Source organism: Notothenia rossii (genome assembly GCF_949606895.1).
Source record: "Notothenia rossii genome assembly, chromosome: 10".
Classification (NCBI taxonomy): Eukaryota; Metazoa; Chordata; class Actinopteri; order Perciformes; family Nototheniidae; genus Notothenia; species Notothenia rossii.
The window spans coordinates 10,518,318-10,533,904 of NC_136908.1; the positions used below are offsets into that span (position 1 = coordinate 10,518,318).

Sequence of the window (15,587 nt, forward strand, 5' to 3'; positions counted from 1 at the left end):
GTAATGTGTTTTTGTCATTGTTGAAGATTCAACAGATTCAAACAAATAAGTCACTTTGAATGCTTCATTTTTACATAATTAGTCAAGACGTATGGGATGACAAATGGAATAGACATAATACATAAGTAAAACACATTAAATAACGTATTTCCTGGAAATTATTCAGAACCATTTACAGAATAATTTCATATTTTCCATATCCATTGTATAATGTAAATTTTTTCCCATGTACAGTAGTTTAGAAGTTCATTATTTTTAAGGCTTATATGTGTCAATATGAAGTGTTATTATAGTATTTTACTATTTAAAGGTCCCCCATGCAAAATGCACTTTTTCATGTCTCTTCTACATCAACATGTGTCCCCCCTGTGGAAAGAGACTCTGAAAGTTTCAGGAAAAAAGATTGTCTCTCTTTTTGTCCTGATCCATTTATATAAAAACCTGTGTGAAAATGAGCTGATCAGATTTTGGCCACTTTCGTTATGTCATAACGATTTTTTGGCTTGTGTAACCATTAGCCAATCAGCAACCAAGGTAACCCCCCCCCACCATATCACCTGAATCACCTCCTAGAGCACCATGGCTCCTTATTTTCATCTAAAGTAACAGACAGAGAATCAGCACTTTGGAAACAGTTTTGTATATATCTGAGACCTATAATATATTGATGAAAAACAGTATAATAGGGGAACTTAAAGCTTAAAGTCAGAACTAGAAATATATATTTTAAACATGGTCCTTATCTTCTTCTGTACAGGTGCGTGATTCAGCTAAAGTATAGTTTTTTAATGGATAAAGAACGATTTTAAAATACTATAGAATATCACCATTGAGAGCTGCTGAAACTAATGCTATTTTAGTATATTTAGTACTAATATTTTCCTACGTTAACGTAGCTGCTGTTACTACCACCGATATTAGGATTAAATGATAGAATAAGATGATTCCTTTAAGATCCCAAATATAAGCAAATATGGTTTTTCTTTAATTTATAAAATATCCTTTAACAACATGTGATTTACTACAGGTTTACCATTGCATCAACGATAAAAGAGACATAAACAAAACACATCTCCAATTGGATTCATCACAAAAGTATTTTTCATTGCTTTAGTGTTTGTGCAGCATCGGAGCGTATCCCAGTAGGATTTATAGGCCACCTATTATGCAAAATCAATCCATGTCCCCTCTGTGGAAAGAGATTCTGAAAATTTCAGGAAAAAATATTCTCTCACTTTTCGTCCTGATCCATTTATATAAAAACCTGTCTGAAAATGAGCTGATCAGATTTTGGCCACTTTATGTTGTCATAACAATTTTTTGGCTTGTTTAACCATTAGCCAATCAGCAACCAAGGTAACCCCCCCCCCACACCTTATCACCTGAATCTCCTCCTAGAGCACCATTGTGTTCTTTTTAACCAAATATCTCTCAGAGGGGCGTGGGGAGGGGCTCCGTATTTTCATCTAAAGTAACAGACAGAGAATCAGCACTTTGGAAACAGGGCTGAAACAAAGGGGATTATGGGATGCTGCAATGATCTGTTTGTTGTTTGGAGCCAAACACTTCAGAGACATGTTCTGTATATATCTGAGAGCTATAATATATTGATGAAAAACAGTATAATAGGGGACCTTTAAAGTAGGACCTTTAGACGGTCAGGCTGGGTTTCTGTTAGCAGTCTTGCTGAGTAAACGTGTCAGACCGCCTCCTGCATGGTGGCACGTTCAGGGTCACTCAGCTCGAGTGTCTTCTCACAACCGTCTCTGTGTAACTATAGCCTCATGTCTCTCAGACAGGCCCAGATGCTGTTACAGGGCAGCGTCATCAGGCAGGTTACGGCCCGCCACGCCTCCTCCTGCTGGGGCTCAACCACGGCGGCACGCCCCCCTGACCCCAGAGCCCCCTCCTCTGGGACAGAGGAGGGGGATGAGCCCTGTTATTGGTTTGTGATCTATGCAGTGAGGGTAATACAGACACCCCTCGTCCCTGGCTGTCACTCTCCCCTGAGGATTTCCTCACACGTGTCCCGATTAGTCAGCCGTGGTTTGGTGAGGACTTCCACCTTTTATTGTGGGAAGGGGGAGGGTCTCAGATGCCATATATTCATCAAAAATAGTCCAGTTTTTTCTTTCTTGTTTCTCCTCTTTCTTTTTAGACGCTGCATGTACTATCCATTACTGGTTGAACTTTAACCATATTTCTGTGGCATGTTGAAATCTTGCTTTTCCATTCTTGCTTTTAAAAGGGATATTTTGACATTTCTGGAAATACAAACATTTTCGATTAAAAAAAAAGAAGCTTATTCTCCAAAATGTCAAACTAGTCGGACCAATGAACACATTTTCACGTAAAATGTACAAATAGCACACATTATTTTTATTCAAATGTAATAATTTCTTTTATACAGTTTTAAGCCGTTTAAGTACAGAAGAAGTAAGAAATGGTAAATGGACTGTACTTATACTGTATAGCGCTTTATCAGGTCTTTACGACCCCTCAAAGTGCTTTTACATAAATCAAGTCATTCACCCTTTCACAAATCATTCATAAAGAGCAGTACCAATTGCTCATCCATGCCATCGTGAGCAACTCAGGGTTAAGTATCTTGCCCAAGGACACGTCGACACGTTGACTGCACGAGAACCGCACAAAAACAACATGCATGTCTTCTGTTGTATTCATAATTGTATTACCCAGTTCAAGGATTATTCATGTTTTTTTGAATCCTTTAGATAAAAACACGATATAAATGTAGCCAATTTAAAGCACATCAAAGAATAGCTGATCTAAAATGCAAGGCAAGTTTATTATATAGCATATCAAAGCAATTCAAAGTGCTTTGAAATACATTAAGACATACTGCAAAAGAAACTCATCGTACAATTACATCCAAATCCATTCAAAGATATGAACTGAAAAGCCAAAAGAATACAAACCCAGGGCCTGAAGATTGGATCCGATATAAAATGGTTGTTGAACCTGAACAGACCCAGAGAGCGAGAACACCAGCAGCACGATGCACGAAGCATGAAGCACTCAACAAGTAGCAATACATGTCATTTTCCCACACTCAAGTAAAAATACATTTTGGCATGAGACCAACTGTTCTTTTAACTCCCATGTGTTACACCTTGAGCATCATGTATTTGCTCATGTTAGTTACCTCTATTCATTCTATCTTCATATCTGGCCTATTCTCAGCCTTTAACCACGCTCCTCTTCCTCTGGATGACGAACATCCTGCCTGCAGCGAGTCACCGCGGCGCTGGTCAAGGGCACCCTTTCAATCCAATAATCAGCCAATTGTGAGGGCTCAGAAATTGAATTAAATGCTGTTTTTATCTGGTTTGCAATTGTGTGTGCTCGCTGTGACATTTCTGCCACAGGGTCACACTGACAGCGAGCGTGGCTCTGTGTCGTGATGCTTGACTAACCGGAGAAGTATTGTGCTGTAGATATATCTCATTATAAAGTGCTGAGGTGTGTTGGATGACTTCACCTTCTGTTATTGCTCATGACACCCCCAGAGAAACATCATGTTCCCTCACCTGGGTCTCCTTCCTCCATCCTGTATAATGACCAAAATGTTTCTGCCACATCGGTCTCTGCCTATGGAGGAGTTGGGAGAAATTGAATGGTGTTTACTGCCCGGTTCGTGTGGAGGTGGACTATTTTCCCCCTTCTTTATTAGGCTTGAAGGGGGCTTTAACGCAGGGGAGTCCATATATAACATGTTGGCTAGAGTAAACACTGTACTACTCCAGACACTGTGATATTTCATTTTGTCTGCGGGAAGAGACTCCCGGTCTCCAATTTCATGGTGCATTAAATTGGACACTCAACAAATTGTCTTCTCAAAAGAAAGGCACTAGTGCAGTGTAATGCAGTCTTGGTGTAGTGTCAGGTGATCTGTTGCCTTCGCAGTCTCTAAATAGTTAATTCAACTCCCTGAAAATGTACATTTAGGTCAAAGGAAGGCATTAAACAAACGAGCATGCTTATAGTTATCAATAAATCAAGAAATTAATCTTCCAGCATTTATCTTTGCTTATCAATACAGATTAATTCATAATTGTCTGATCTAACTATACATGTATTTAATGCAGCACTTAACTCTGCAGAGCCTACTAATTACCTAATGTCACCTTTTGCACCTAAAGAAAGAGAGCTTTAAGAGAGGTTGATTCCAGTTAGACTACAGCGAGGAAGGCATGTATCTATAATTTATAATCGGTCACATGCACAGGCCGCACAGTCCATCACCAGAAAAGGGGTGTCCTTGGCTATTGCTGTTCGGCTGCTATTATACTAACATTTTAATGCACTTTAGTTTGTGCCCTAAAACTATTGAGTCAAAAATATGATCAACACCCAGTAAAAATGTAATGCAGTAAAGTTTACTTAAACCATATTTTAAATGACCTACTTTATGTTTGCTTTTACTTGAGTAAAAATGTAAGGTACTTTAAAAAAAGGCCCTATTGTGCTTTTTGTGGTTTTCCCTTTCCTGAAGTTTTGGTCTGCAAAGAAACGCCCTCATTGGTCTCCTTTGTTTACCGCTCTAACATAGTGACATCACTATGTATCAATTCAACAACCACCCAAAATCGAATGGCTTTTCGTTGCGTGAACTAAGGTGATGCTAACTTCTGGGTTGGCCTACAATCTCGGTGCAGCAGCTAGCCAGTTGAAAGGCATTAGTGTTTAATGATGGATGACGGTAAACCTGCATATATCTTGGTCTTCTTATGTGGAGTTCATGACTGAATGCCACTGAAAACAGAAATAAGCCGATAAAAAATCGATATATTGTATACCATCCCTTTCTGTACAGTGACAAAAACGTATGAAGTTCACTACTCCTTGACACACGTATTAATATCTTTAATTCTCATTTGTGTCTCGTGTTTTATCCTCCTTTCTTGTGACCTTTCTTCTCAGTTTCCATGGACTACAAACCTTTAGAAACTCTGCCGTGCTTCATCTTTTTGTGCAATGCGTCCCATTTTTCTACTTTTTATTTCATCCTCATGCAAATGCTTTGGTAGTTCAGGGCTGGAAGGGGCTTGAAATGTAAAAATCTCTCCGTGCCCTTGGGTTGGCCCGGGAAACACAAAGGCGGGGGTCTGCAGCCTTTGATGCTATTAGCATAATGTCTTTCTGATGCTAATGCTAAGTGCCTCAGACCGACCGCTGAAGCTCGCGACGGCCCACAGCCATCATGGCCGCTGATCGCTCCTCTCACTCGTTCTTGTCTCGATTTAGCTACTTGCCTCTGCTTATTGATACTCATTCACCTCAATGAAGGTCAAGAGGCGAACCCCCTCTCCCCTCTGTCGCCCTGGTCACCATGGAAACACCCCACCCAATCGTCCTCACCCACCCTTTCTCTTCCCTATCTGGACAATGGCCTTTGCTCTGTGTGTGTGTGTCTCTGTGTGTCCAAGTGCCGTATGGTAAATGTAAAAAATGTGTGTGCGCGCGTGTGTGTGTGTGTGTGTGTGTGTGTGTGTGTCTGTGTGTGTGTGTGTGTGTGTGTGTGTGTGTGTGTGTGTGTGCAATAGGCCTTGTCTCATCACAGCTGATTTGTGTTAGTAATTCCACAGTATTCTTAGATATGAATCATATTGGGGGTTACACTCCTACGCACTGCTCTCTGCACATCCATTAACTCTCCACACACTCCCACACACACACAGAGACACACAGAGATACACACACACACACACACACACACACACACACACACACACACACACACACACACACACACACACACACACACACACACACACACACACACACACACACACACACACAGCGTGAGTCAAGGCCCTAATGCGGAGGTGAGCAGGGCCCAATTGTGTTGCAAACAGTAATGACACACACGACACAAAGGCTGGTGAGCGGCACGACTATTATATTTGTTGCACCCTCTCCGGGGTGCCACTGTCTGTTTGAATGGGTGTCTAATGGCCATAATGGGGTGATACAAACGATAGATGAAAACTATAAATTAGCTCAATGATGGCTGCTGCACGAGGCTTGTCACAGCTGGTGCAGCAAAGCACTTATCAATAGCAGTAATTGAATTATTGAGTTAAAAAACAGCACAAATGTAAGGTACTAGATTACGGTGGCCGACAGGTGCAAACGCGCTACAACGCCTCAAAACATTTCCATTAGGAGAAACGTGTTGGACTTTTAAAAATTATGCAAATATAAAAACACAAAGGTATCAAAACACATGCAAATGAAGAAACATCTTTGACAACACATTAAGAAAACATTCAATGTGTTGATGAAATATGTGCAGCATTTACTAAAGGAGCGAAATAAACGAAATGCTGTAGAAAAAAGCTACAAGAAGCTCAAAACACACGGAAACCAGCTGGGACCGGATTATAACATTGGCCAACTGTCAGTGTCATAGTTGTACATTTTTTGTCAGTATATTTGAAATTACTAAATTAGCTAACTAGCTTACAACAGATCTGCAATAATATCAGAAGGATTCACGCAATCACATTGGTTAACAAAAGGCTGATAAAAGTTACATTTGAACCCTTAGATGCATAAGTGGGTCTTTTTTGACCCGGTGAGGTGGTTTTCTTGAAGTATCTTTGTAATTACATTTTTTTTATTATTTCATATTCCAGCTATTCCTCAAAAAAAAAAAAATACTACTACCCCAAGCTTCCATAAGTGGGTCAAAAATGGCCCGCATGCATTTTCTATGGAATCCTATGGGAAAACGTTTTTTTTTCAAAATGTAAATTTTGTTTCTAAAATTATAAATAGTGAAAAATTAAATATAAATATTTCTAATGTGAACCAAAATATAATACTAAATATTATACAAGTGATTTCTCTTAACCAAAATGACAAAAATGGCATAAAAACACATATTATTCTAATACGGGTCCTTTTTGACCCACTTATGGAAGAGTGTAGGGTCCAGTCACTCGTGCATCAAGGGTTAAGTACATTTCCCCTGACAGTCTATTTCAGTGACATTGTTTGTTGAAAGTGCAAAGCGTTTCTAGGAATGGAAATGTTTTGGGTCGTTGTAGCACGTTTGCACCTGTCGGCCGTAAAATATTTAAAAATATGCAATTGTATCTTAGCTTTGTGTCCCCAAATGCATTTACTGTCCTCCTGTTCTCTCCTCCTTTTTGGATTGCCATTTTCATCTGCATCCAGGCTGATTTGCTGATAAGCAGTAAGAGTGGGAGTGAACAAGGAAGTGAGAGAAAACAGAGAGAGAGGGGGGAGGAGGGGAAAGAGAGTTGTTATAATTTCCCTCTGGTTTAATTATCTGAGTCTGTAGATGCCACTACTCTCTCTCTCTTGTCGTTTAATGTTAGAGGTGAGAATGTGAGCCGTCGGTGTGGATGTATCTGCATAATGCGAGTTATTCTATTTCCAGTGTTTGTTAATGGCGTGCAAAACACAATGCTGTGCAGGGAATAAGCTGGTCCTACTGTAACATTTAAACCTTGCTCATTACACAGTGAAGAAGAGGAAATCTATCATTTTCATCACCAGCTGTCACAGTGTGATTACGAGTCAATTAGCTATCATATACATAGTTATGATTTACTGTACACTCGTGCAGCCATCCCTCCAATTCACCAATTAGAGCTTCTAAACGATTCTTCCCATTCAAACGATGCATGGGAAGACAATCAGTGCAGAATCTCACATTCTTATAATTAATATTGGTATGTTGGTGTTCGCCAGAGGCTGTTTTTTTCCCGGAGGGCGTGTGTTTTCAGGATATTAAGACACATGCTGGGGGAATTCTGCTTCATTATACATTTGCTTTTCACAGCACACATTGAGCACACGTCTGATGAGTGAAACGCTTGGGTTTGACTGATAAAATGTATTAAAATAATTAAATTCACATACAATCAAACTTTTAAATACCTTGAAGGGGAAAAGTATTTTCTTTTGCATCACGGTCACAGTTCTAAACATTGTAAATCAAAACAGACTGTTTCATCCCTTTCGACACACACACACACACACACACACACACACACACACACACACACACACACACACACACACACACACACACACACACACACACACACACACACACACACACACACACACACACACACACACACACACACACACGGCAGGCTCCAGCCAGGGCCACGCCTTTGTTTCGCCATTTGGCTCCAACTTCTGCCTTTTGATGTGACCCCCATCGAGGCCAAGCTATTCCAACCCCCCCCCAACCATCCAACACCAACTAACATGCAACACACACCCACCACACACACACAAGGTGACCTGGCCACATGCACATCAAACACACTTCCACCCACACACATCTGACCACCAGCCAGCTCTATACGTCAACATGGCTGCAGAGAAGAGAAGACAGGAAGAGGAGAAACTCTGTTGTAAAACTGATGGTATCTAACGAGACGATAACACCTTCTATTATTTATCAGAGTAACGTTTCATATTCTTGTTGTACTTACTTGTTTGTATATTTTGTGTATATTTATGTTTCTTTGTCATTTTTCAATAATACTTTCTCTGCTGATTTGGAATATTTCATACTTCTATAGTAGAAAGATATGGTTAATATCTGCACAATGTGTTTGGCTGCTTTTTCCTTTTAAATGCTGTTATTACACTGCCTATATTAAATGTTTTCAGAGCAACTTGTCATATTCTTCTTGTACGTACATGTTTGTATATATCTTTTTTAATATATTAATTGTATAGCGTTTTTTATAAAAGTTTTTGTTATATTTCTTTATTTTCTCCTTTTTTACAAACTCATTCTCTTTTTTCTACTGTGTTTATGTATGCACCATTGCTCACTAAAGCATATTCCTTGCATGTGTTAACCTACTTGACAAAACACTTGTTTTTGATTCCAATGAAAGCACACAATTGCTGTTCTTTGCAAAAGAGCAACAGGAAAAGTCACATATTGTGGTTTTGGTGCATGTTATAGCCTGCAGTGGTGTAGGGCTAATCGTCTGCAGGTCACAATGAGAGGGGAGTCTTTGAATAAAGCCTGAATGAAGCATTCTGGGAGTTCTTAGAGATGCAGGTTGTCTTGGTCTTTGGGGGGATGATGGATACAAAACGTATAATGGGCATATGTGTGTGTTAGCAGGGGTCATGTGTTTGTTAAGAGGAGGGGGTTGGTTTGGGACGAAATGCGGTTGCCACCAGCATAATGAGGGCAGAAGTGTGTGTGTGTGTGTGTTTGTGTGTGTGTGTGTTTGTTTCAAAACGACTAGCCACTGCATAATGGGCCAAATAAACCATATTGTTTCCGGCTCGTGCTGGAGTCCCCGTGGCAGCAGATGTGGTGTTACACAGCAACCACAAAAGCTCATTAATCACTGTCTAGCGTGTGCGTGTTTGTGTGTGTGTATTCTTGTTCTGCTTGCGTGTTTTGAATGTATGCATCTTTTGGTGTCTGTCTCTTCAGTGTTTGTATGTTTGTGTGTTTGCTTTTGCGTAATTATTTGCAAACACATTGACCTGCGTGTACAATTTTATCCCATAGTGGCCTAAAATAAGTATATGTGAAGCAGTGTGTGAATTCCTTGGTGTGTGTGTATGTGTATGTGTGTGTGTGTGTTTGTGTTAGTGTGTGTGTTTGTGTTAGTGTGTGTGTGTGAGTTTTTTGTTCGGACAGGGTGTGGTCTTCACAGCAGTCTAATTCTAAGTCTAGCTTGGGGGGGATGGTGACACTCGACATCATAAAACACAAGTAGCTAATGATACTATCTGATTCTGCTCACACACACACACACACACACACACACACACACACACACACACACACACACACACCTTTAGGGTAACATAATGTATTGTCATGCTCTTTCTAAAAAAATGTCCACAGCAACGTACACATAATCCAATAAACACATAAACACATTGGTTGCTTCACCCTCGCTGTTGTGGGTGGGGGGTGGATTTGGGGGGGGGGGGGGGGGGGGGGGGGGGGAGTATGTTCGTTGTTTGTACATCATGTAATAAAATGCTTAATCTGAAAGAAAGTGTAAAAAACACAATTCACTTTTTTCTGTTTCCTCTCAATAATTACATGTGATACTTGATCAGGTCAGAGGCAGCGTGTGCTGTGTTGCCCACACACACACGTAAATACACACTTCTCCTCATGGATGAGTCAAACCCACACTGCCTGAACCCACCTGCTGCCTACACGTGACTTATTATAAAGAGGTGAAAAAAAGAAAGCAGAATCATCCCTCATCTCTCTTTCTCTAGGTCTCCCACTCTCTCATTTCTGCCTTTTATTCTAACTTGTTTCTACATCTGTTGTGGGAGGATCATGTTGATGTTTAACCACGGAAAAGCGACTTTTGATCAAGATGTTCCTGCAGAATTCATCAAGGTAATGATTCTGGAGGAAGTCCAGATGTTTACTTACGTGCTGAGTGGCTCAAATTTACAGCAAATGGGATGAAGTCAAAATCCGCTTTCTGAAGTCTAATGTCTCCACCACAAGTTAATGTATGCATTTAGGATGTCACTGATCGACCTATATTTTCTCCTTTTTGGTATTCATTAACTGTTCTTAAAGAGCAGCTTGCATGTTTTTTTTTTACTACATTTATGCTTAACCTTGCCTTAAAATTACTATAAAAAATGTTAATGCAGGATTTGATATGTTTTACAAGACATAAGGGCAGGAATTCAGAGGAAAAGGCGCCGTTTTGAGCTCTGCTACTAAAAACTGCTTTTTTTAATGTCATACGTCAAACGCGTCATATTACGTCAGATGGGGGAGTTAACTTTCTCAGACTGTTCTCTGCCCAATCCGCGGTAGTAGTTTGTAGTTGGTTTGAGCGGTTGTGATTTAGTGAGCTGGTATTTTTTCGGTAATTTTACATTGCATTTCACCATTTGTAATCGTGGTGAGCTTGTGTTTGTGCAGGTTGCACAAACTCAAGCCTATCAGGGCATCGAGTCCACAGTTTCCCTCACGGGAAAAGGACCGGAGCTAGCGTTCGTTCCTGGGTGCGTTGTGCATCCACCTCCCTGCAGCACATACTCCGTCTCCACAGCTTTATCAAGAAACCGTATTACATCTATCTCCCCCCCCCCTTCGCTGCTCTCTCTCCCCTCCGGTACACGGCACCGTAAGACGTAGTGTGGAGTTGCATTAGGTAACGCTGTGGTGGCTGTATTGCTCCAGCCGTCTCCTTTGTGTTTGTTTGTTTCCCCCTGTCTGTGTTGTTTGTGTGGGCGTGGTGGCTGTCACTCCTGGCTCCCGGCTCAACCTCCAATCACCTGCTGCAATCAGATGTGCACCCTCCCCGACTACACACCTGCTTTCCATCAAGCCATTTACAATGGCATATCAACGGAGGCTCCACAACCTTTCTCCGCCAGATCGTCAAGCATGGGCGCGGGAAGGGGGGTGCTGAGGGCGCTGCAGCACCCCCTAGCGGCAGGCAGGGGGTGCGGAGCTCCCCTGTCTGAATTATTATTTGACGGTTATTGCTGCTCCCGCTGTGCATAATCTGTGTAATATGGAGCCAATAAATTCCACATTGTTGGTAAAATAATATTTTGGCCTGCCCCGAATGTTTTTTCTGTAGCCCCGGACAATTCTACCTCAATAATATAATACATTAACCGTGCTTTACGTGAATCTCATCAAGACACTAGAAAGGACGGCACGACTGTAATTTCCCGTGTTCAGTGAATGCAACAGAGGCAAGACACCAGACCAATCAGAGAGTTGCATGGAAATAAAAGTGTGCTTGTGTCATTCAAGCTCGCGGCTCTGTGTGTGTGCGGAAATAGCGCATTTAGTGTGTGTGAGAGAGGGGGAGAGAGAAAGGGACCGGTGCCAGTAGCAGGGACCGTGTTGTTAGCATCTGGTTAGCTAGCTGCACTAACGGACATACGGAGCTGTTTGTTCCACAACAAGCTGGAGGAGAGCTCTCCTCTCAGACTGAGAGGCTCAGGTGAGCTAAAGGACTCTCTGAGTGTTTAGATAGTTAACTTTAGTCTAAGTTATCTCAGTGGGTCTCAAACGGTTTGGTCAAAAATTATTCAAAAGATTATTTCCGCGGCACACCTTCATATGATCATTATAGTTATAGAATAAAGGAAAAACAGTTATGAAATACTATATGGCAGTAAAACAAGAATACAGTTTGAAAGGGGAGTGATTTGTAAAATATCCATAAAGAAAAAGAACATCTGCTTACAGTTGTGTTTCATCTGGGTGTTGAGAGATGTATCCATAGATCTCTTAATGTTGCTCTCAAAGTGCACCAGATTGATGCTTTTAACTTCAATATTTACAAAAAATCTTCCCGGGGGAGCATCCCCCCGGACCCCCCTAGAGGAGGTGAGGTCCGCTCCCCACTCGTAAAAAATAGCACTTTACCCCTGCCTATATGCCGTGAGCTGATTATCGAGCCTTCATTGTAACAGTCACGGGTTTACTGTGTGTTTGCGTGTGGGGAGTTTCTTTGTGAGTGCTCTATAGCAGAGGTTCTCAATTGTTTTTCAGCCAAGGACCCCTTACAAGATAGAGAATACACCAAGGACCCCCTCATTCTGATTTGTGATTTTGGGCTATATAAATAAAAATTGACTTGACCTGACTCGACATGTATGTCCCTTGGAATAATCTGATGTAGCCTATTTTTTACACTTCTATAGTCTTAGTTATGTGAAAGAAGAACACAAGAGCAATGTATTAGAAATATATTAGATATGTATTAAAAATATTTGCACCATCTCAACACAGAATACCCATAAAACAATCAATCAATTAGCTGCAAGTAATACTGTACCTAAACAAAATATCAAAGGGAAATCAAGAGAAAAGTGATAATTTGAAGTGCATTTCAGAACACACACACACACACACACACACACACACACACACACACACACACACACACACACACACACACACACACACACACACACACACACACACACACACACACACACACACACACACACACAAAGATAACACATCAAGTGTTTCACTCTTAGTTAAAATTAAATGATTTATAAAAGTCTAATAACAAAATAAATGCAGGCTATAAACAATTGAACACATGCCTGCATTGCAACATATATCAAGTAAATTGCAAAACAACTGCAACTGCATTGCTACAATCCCAAACCACTACTTGTAATGGCAGCCAGCTCTGGACACTATTGGAGTGATGCAAGGCAGTCCATGAAGCTGATTGCTTCTCTCTGCAAGTGAAGACACACATATCAAACTAAATCAATAAATGCAACATACAGTATCTGACATTTCTGTTGCTCACACACATAACCACACACACACACACACACACACACACACACACACACACACACACACACACACACACACACACACACACACACACACACACACACACACACACACACACACACACACACATGGTTTAAAGTGGGAGGGAACGATCCAGAACAGCGTTTCGGCACCTTCGATTAATAAGTAAATAAATCTGATTGGCAGTTTCATACATAATAATGTCAAGCGAGTTCACAGGGCTGCCAACTCTCACACAATTGACATTTTTCACACGTTCTCAGCCACAAGTCCATTTTCTCAAGCAGTGAAAAACAAATTCATAACTGATAATGTCATGGTGCGAAAAGAGGACACTACTGCACATTGCGCAACAGCAGCACCAGGCAGCAGACCATCTGAATAGCGAGAAATATACACAAATGTATTATATTGTAACTTATTCCCATGCATGTTGCTCAAAGTAATCTCAGTCAGTCTCACTTCTGCGGCTCTCCCTCTCCTCTCGCGCCAGTGCGATGAGCCGCGCAGAGCCGGACACATCAGTGGACTCATCCAATTGAACCGCGAATTTAGACCCTCTCAGTCTTTCCAGCAGTTGTGATTTGATATCAGCAGACATGTCCTAAATTCGTCATCTGCTCTTTAGCAGAAACAGACGTAACATTAACCATCCGTTGTTGTTGCTGGCTGTAGTCCTCGCCCTTCCTCTCAAAAAAAGCCCGGTCTTTTTTTACATAATCTGGATGCTTGGTCTCGAGGTGCCTCTTCAATTTGGCAGGCTTCATCGCCTCATTGGCAAGACACCGCAGGCATATCAGACATTTCGGTTTCCCTTCCACTTCAATAAATCCTTATTGGAGATACTCCTCATCGTATTTCCTTACTTTTGTTTTTTGTTTTTCATTTACTTCATTTGTAGCCGTAACCTGTCGTTTTAAAAATCGGTCCATCTTCGTAGTATGCTAGCCGTGTTATATCTCTATGATGCTAGCAGTGGCGCTCTCTGACTGACGTACCAGTTATTGTTGTTTCCATGGTAACGAGTGACGCGCTTGATTTTTAAATGTATAGATTTGTTAGATTAGAACGTAATCTATGAACTATTTTAGATTAAAAAAATAAAATATTATTTGTTGAACTATGAAGCCTTTTGTAAAAAAAAAAAAATGATATCATGATAATTTAAATTAATGAATCTGAAAACTTTTCACGGACCCCCTGGCAGAGTGCCACGGACCCCCGGGGGGTCGCGGACCCCACTTTGAGAACCACTGCTCTATAGTGCCCGTAATAGTGTTCACTGGAGTCCAGCACCTCAGCACCCCCACTCAAAATACCTTCCCGCACCTCTGCCAGCACCTCAGCACCCCCACTCAAAATACCTTCCCGCGCCTCTGTCGTCAAGTATCAGCCGTATCTCGCGTCTCCCCTCCGGTCAGCACCGTAGTGTGGAGTTGCATTAGTTAACGCGAGATACGGCTGATACTTGCGCATTAGTTTCTGTTATGGATCAGTATCAACAGTCCTGCCAGTAACGTTACAATATTATCAATACTACTTTAGTTATAGCCTGATATATGATTGCTAACTTTACAATGTTGTGATGTGACTGACGTTAGCTAACATGCTAACGCCGGTCACTCACCAAGACAGCTGCTCTGTTCTCCACTGGTTCTCCTCACACCAAAGCTCCATTTCTCTCCGATGGCCGTTATTTTTTCTCATCCTTGGCTGCTCCTGGTCTCTTGGATGCCTAGAAGGCTCATAATTATAAGGTTGTGGTCCGTCATATGCATTTGAATATTCATGTTCAACTTCTTCTGTGTTTTCTGTGTCAAAACTAGCATTGTGATCAGTGTTGGGCAAGTTACTTCCAAAATGTAATATATTACATATTACTCATTACTCTCTTTTGAAAGTAATAAGTTACATTACAATATTACTGTCTCTGAAATGTAATGAGTTACACTACTTTAGTTACTTTTTAGTTACTTTCACCAAAATAACCGCAAAAGAATAGCTAGGTATTTTAAATGCTAAAATGTAGTTTAGTGCAGCTCATTATGCATCCAGTGAAGGGCGATGTGGTAGCATAACAACTGTGTAGGCCCTTAAGGCTACTAACAAATTGTATTACACGGCTTCGTTGAATACTCGATTCTGATTGTAAATTCTTAACATGTGAAATGTTGTTAATACAGCAGTACAGACCGCTGTCAAGGACTATAATGAAGGTTAACATATTGTAAATCAAGGCAAATATTATTTA

The 15,587-nt window shown here is 41.0% G+C and overlaps 1 long non-coding RNA gene across 1 annotated transcript; it reads right to left on the reverse strand.

Moving 5' to 3' along the window:
- Positions 1-12,736: 12,736 nt before the first annotated feature.
- Positions 12,737-14,590, reverse strand: LOC307020971. The gene is made up of 2 exons (XR_013803044.1): positions 13,799-14,590; positions 12,737-13,251 (listed from the first exon to the last, which is right to left on the reverse strand). It is a non-coding gene; the product is annotated as an uncharacterized lncRNA (long non-coding RNA).
- Positions 14,591-15,587: the final 997 nt, after the last annotated feature.